A 6,000-nucleotide genomic window follows, 5' to 3' on the forward strand; every position below is an offset into this window, starting at 1 on the left:
AAGACATCTACAAGTGCAAAATGTAAGACATTTTTGTGCCTGACAACTATAAAAATCATATCTTAGCTGTACACACTCATCGAGCGCACCTTGTCGAGTGCCTCTCGACGAGAGCATCACTCTGATCCGATCGCAGAAGCACGAGACGAGACAGTGAGACAAGACAAGGAACAGCTAGACGAGACAAGGAACAGTGAGACAAGACAAGGAACAGCTAGACGAGACAAGGAACAGTAAGATGAGATAAGTAACAGCGAGGCAAGAAAGGAGCAGCATGTACTTACATACTCATTCTCGGCCTGTCTTGGGGTCTCACGAAGAGTGTGTACAGCCCGCAATAGATTTTAAATATGCCATAGTAAAACAATTAAATTAACATGCAAAAATTAACACTACCTACAAAACTAAAACTAATAACTAATTTTATAAATAAGTTAGTTTATTTTTCTTTGAACTGAAATTGAAAATAACCATTTAATATAGAACTGAAAACAATATCTAAAAAACTAAAAATCTATATCTAAAGAGGGCCCCTGGGGCATAGCGCTAAAGATACTAGCATAAAATTAACATGCTATTAATGAATATTTATGAATGAATACAATAGTCTCCCTGTGACAGACAGTCAAGATTATTTAAGAATTGGTACTTATTATCTTTTGTAACATGATTTCACCTCTAGCCAACTATGCAAGAAAAAATTGCAGTCAAATTTCAATAAATTAAATTAGAGTTAATTTGTTTCTAAAGTCTGAATTTTAAGAAGAGCTGTTAAACAACATTGGGATACTTAAAAAAATTCCAAAACTATAATATCAAAAAAAGGTTTGTAATTATTAAACTCAGGTTAGGGATCTGAAGTTTATTATAGGAGTCATAAATGTAAGCCAATGGCAAAACATAATCCCTACTAACAACATTATTATAAATACGAAAGGAACTCTGTCTGTCTATTACCGCTAAACAGTGTTTGCCGAACGTTAATTGCAACTGACCATTAAGGCCTATGCATAAGGATCTGTATACTACAACGCCGCACGCGCACGTGCACGTCACGCACACGCAGCCGGTGTGCACAGGCCTTTAACCAGTACAAATTGAACCGTCAACTGTAACCGTCCGTTACCGTTTACGGTTCAATTTGTACTGGTTAATGGTCAAGAATATTCAATTGCATTAACGTTTCGGCCAACACTGCCGCTAAACTGATTTTGACGAAATTCGGTATGGAGATAGTTTGAGGCCGAGGAAGGACATAGGATAATTTTTATTTTAAGCTTTGCTTAGTTTGGGGCTAGGTTGACTTGTGTAAGATGCTTAGAGGACATAACCAACGGAGAAGCCATGTCTATAATTTTCGGTACAAAATATTCTGCCGTTTTTTGCGGGGGAGGGGCACATCAAATGTATACGTAACGTAAACATAACCATGTCAGATAAACGTCAGTCCATACTTGTGATTGACATGTCGTTGACCATTGGCTGCCTATTTTCGACAGAGGGGAACGCCTGTTAATGACCACTCCGAAGGTAAGGTGCATGTCCTCTAATATTTATTTATATTTATTTATTTATCAATGCAGATGAAGTAGAATGTAAATATTGTAAAATGAATAATCTATCATTTCGGATAAAAACCAAATAAATAATTCATAGGTGTATCTTGGCTTTCATTATGTCCTTGTATTGTCAGGTGGGCAGAATAAATTGTTTTAATTTATTCTAGGTATCATTACCATCTGTGCAAACCAGGTTGTTTAAAATATATTGATTTAATTTGTTTTTGCACATGATACCCTGCCTCAGAAAATGTGTACAGTCGCCATCAGATATATCGGAGCGGCCAAGGTGTTCACATTATCTGAACACGCGCTCTAACGCCCTGACAATAGAGGCGTGTTCCGATATTTGTGAGCACCTTGGCCGCTCCGATATATCTGATGGCGACTGTACCTATGATGGAAAACAATTATGCACACAATCACAACTTGTTTTTAACGGGAATTGTGTATTAGCAGGGTAATATTCAAGGCTGCGTGTGGGGTATTAAGAAGGAGGGATAAACTGTTAGAGACCACAGAATAACTAATAGCACAAAAGTCAGATTTAGGTATAAAATTATACCTATACTCGCCGCCTGCAACAAAATTGAAACTTATAACTGCGCACGTACCGTGAATCTTCCTTGCGCGAGGACCCACGTGACACGACTATCGTGCGAGCCGAGCGGCGCCCACTGCCATACGCCTGCCCTGCCCGGGAGCTGCGCCGGCCAAATGTACCTAAACTGCGTAGTGACACCCCCCTGGCCACACTGGCGTCTTTTGAGCGTCGTCGTCTAGTCGGCGCTATGGAAAATGGCGTCGCTGCGCAGTAGCGCCAACGTTGCGTCGAGCAGCGGCCTAGAGTTGACTGGACGCTGACGCTCGGGAGACACTAGTGTGGGGTGGCTCGTACTGATACAGCTGTAGTGCATAATTATTTTCCATCGTAATATTTTCACGGAAACGTGCGAACGTGTCTCAGTCCAAAAGTCCCGGTACAAAAACTACTGAGGTTGACTGAAGTAGCATGACAAAATAGGTACGAACGTTTCCGAGAAAATACGATGGAAAACAATTATGCACTAAGGGCTTGTGCACAAATCACGCGAGGTTCGATAGGGGGAGGGGGGATCACGAAAAAATCACGGTAGATCACGTTGGGGGAGGGGGGTATAAGGAAACCTTTTGTGCCCAACCCCTAACGTGACACCTGTACGTGACAGAAAATGTCAGTCATGTGGCCCATTGTTTCCAGTCAAAAATGTACTAAGAGCATCGTGTTTATTTCGTCGCTGTTTTATGCAATAAAGATTAAATGAATCATTATTTTCCTCTGGAATCGTAATATTCGTAATAATAACCATTTGTTTGATACAATAGGTACAATAGGTACATAGCCCCCGGATACTTAGCCGCCTAACGATGTTTATCAGCTTTGCCTTATTTTTGGGACTTTCATTTCTCTCGATTTGATTAATTGCTTTGTAATGGCAATGGGCATTAGGGCGCAATTTATCGTTAATTCTATAGGAAAATGCGGGGAATTGATCCTTTATAACGGACACAGACCACTTACAGATGTAGTGCATAATCATTTCATCATCATCAATATGTCAGAGCTATGCTCTTGTCGGTGGAGTAATCGCCACTCTTCTCTTTGCTGGGCCAGCCTTTTAAGTTTTAACTCCCCCTGCTACCCCGTACGACACGAGCCTAGGGTTTGCAATCCGGATCCGAAATGTATAAAATTATCCGGATCTGGATCCGAATCCGCGGATCTTCCCATACATTTCGGATCCGTCGTGCAAACTCCGACAGAAACTCTATCTTTTATTTGGTTGAGATATGTGAGCCTGGGCCTTCCTCTGCGTTTTTTGCCCTCAATATTGGGCAATATTGTTTAAAAGGATGTTTAAAAAGGATCTGTCGTGCCGTATCAGGTGGCCAACCATCTTGCCCCTTCTGTTAGCTATTTCTAACAGGCATCTCTTCTCTCCTGCCATGCTCAGTACCTCTTCGTTTGTCTTCCTTTCTGTCCAGCTAATCCTTAGCATCCTCCGCCGACACCACAGTTCAAAGGCCTCCAATCGCCTTGTTGTACATGGGACTGACTGAAATAACATGACACGCTCGTACGTTTCCGTGAAAATACGATGGAAAAGTATTATTCACCACATTTGTACCATTGCGACTCACGCTCACCTTGCTTAGGCGCTTCACTTACGTACTAGAGTCGGACTAAGCTAACTCTGGTCTGGTCTGGACTCCGGTCCTGTGCCGTTTCTCGCGAGTTTTCAACCCGGAGCTCGCGCAGATCAGCGTCCACCACATCCGCCCATCGTTACCTAGGTTGACCGACCGGGCGGCGTCCTATCGGTTGTCCCTCAAACGCTCTTTTCACCGCCCGATTACCTCCCATTCGCTCAAGATGGCCGAGCCACCGATGCCTTTGCGCCTTTGTCACACCAATAATATTTGTTTATAATGTAGAATTTCTATGAAAATATGGCGATTTCTCCCTTAGCTGCTGCTGCTCATAATTTACTAGAGTCACTCTAAGCTATAGTTCGTTTTTAGGGTTCCGTACCCAAAGGGTAAAACGGGACCCTATTACTAAGACTTCGCTGTCCGTCCGTCCGTCCGTCCGTCCGTCCGTCCGTCTGTCACCAGGCTGTATCTCACGAACCGTGATAGCTAGACAGTTGAAATTTTCACAGATGATGTATTTCTGTTGCCGCTATAACAAGAAATACTAAAAATAGAATAAAATAAACATTTAAATGGGGCTCCCATACAACAAACGTGATTTTTGACCAAAGTTAAGCAACGTCGGGAGTGGCCAGTACTTGGATGGGTGACCGTTTTTTTTTTTGCTTTTTTTTTTGTTTTTTTTTTTATATGGTACGGAACCCTTCGTGCGCGAGTCCGACTCGCACTTGCCCGAATTAGCATTAGAAATAAGGTAAACAATCTTGATGTGTCTTTTAATTGAAAAACACATTTTAAAAATAAGTTACGGCAAATATGTAACAATTATGAATCTAATACGATCATTTATATTCTTCTGCTTTCATAAGTAATAGGTACTGATTTTTAAAAAGCGTTTTTCAATTAAAAGACATGTCAAGATCGCTTACCTTCTTTCAAGTTCTTTCTAATGCTAAAAAAAACGAACTGTAACTTTGCATTGCCTTGAACAGAACAAAGTGATGAAGTGCCATTATTAAACGTTGTACTATCATAGATATTTGACGTTAATGAATACCAATGCCACACAATGCAAATGCCATGTAAAGCCTGACCAGTAATATATGATGATTGTCAAGAGGGCGCTGTTATTCTCATTGTATAGGCCATAGGATGACAGTTCAGAATAGTATGAAAAAAAATGTTCCAGTGAAATTCCGCAACATGTCGCGCGTGATCATATATTCCTAGTCAGGCTTTAGTCCGTCTCTATACCATAAACCTTTGTTTAACTTTTATTTTGATTATTGCGTAGTCTATGGTTGACTGGTATATGGTAACGGATTACCGCAAACTGGCCGATTGACGGTCGTTAATCAATTGAATTTATGATGATTTGCGAGCCAAATTGTGCACAATTGAATGAGGCATTGCTGATCGTGTTTTCTATTTTGTACTACAATTTTAAAGTGATTCCAGGGGCCCATTTGACCGAAGCTTGTAACTTCTAAAACAAGCGAAAACTTCCAATATTTAGACCCGGCTACAAGAAAAGTTATGATTATAATAGTCTTTGTATATGTAACTAACTAACTAATATGGCTCAGCGATCCAAAGAGGATCTTGGCCTCCGAAACGAGAGCATGCCACTTTTCCCGATTCTGCGCCGTTTCCTGCCAATTATCGGCTTGAAGCTGACGCAGATCCGCTTCCACACTGTCTCCCCAGCGGTATCTGGGCCGACCTACCGGGCGGCTACCAGTCGGTCTTCCCAGGTACGCCCTATGTATATGTGCTATCGTATAATATAACGTATCGTTTGAAACCACCGCAGTATCAAAAACAAACTCGTGGCTCTACCATGAAAACGAATAGGTATCTTCATTTGCTCTCTGTCGCTCGAATATGGAAGAGCGATAGAGAGGCGGCAGGTAATGATATTCCAATTTTCATTTTTCGCAATAGGCCCTCTGAGTCGATTTTCGTAAATCAGTTTTCAACTCGACGATTTTGGAAAATTAGAATTTTGTCAAAAAACAAAACTAAATGTCGGTAGGTAATAAAGTTTTAGATTTTTTAATAGGTACCTGAATAACTTATATTATTATTAGGGATGTACCGACTAGTCGCCGACTAGTCGGGAAAGCCGACTATCCGGCCACATTTGTAGTCGGCGATTAGTCGGCAAAAATGGCAGATTAGTCGGCACTTTATTAGTGAAAGAAAAACAGAAAAAAAAGAAATCAACAGTCAATATTTACTATATGCC

Source organism: Cydia splendana, chromosome 4 (assembly GCF_910591565.1).
Source record: "Cydia splendana chromosome 4, ilCydSple1.2, whole genome shotgun sequence".
Lineage (NCBI taxonomy): Eukaryota > Metazoa > Arthropoda > Insecta > Lepidoptera > Tortricidae > Cydia > Cydia splendana.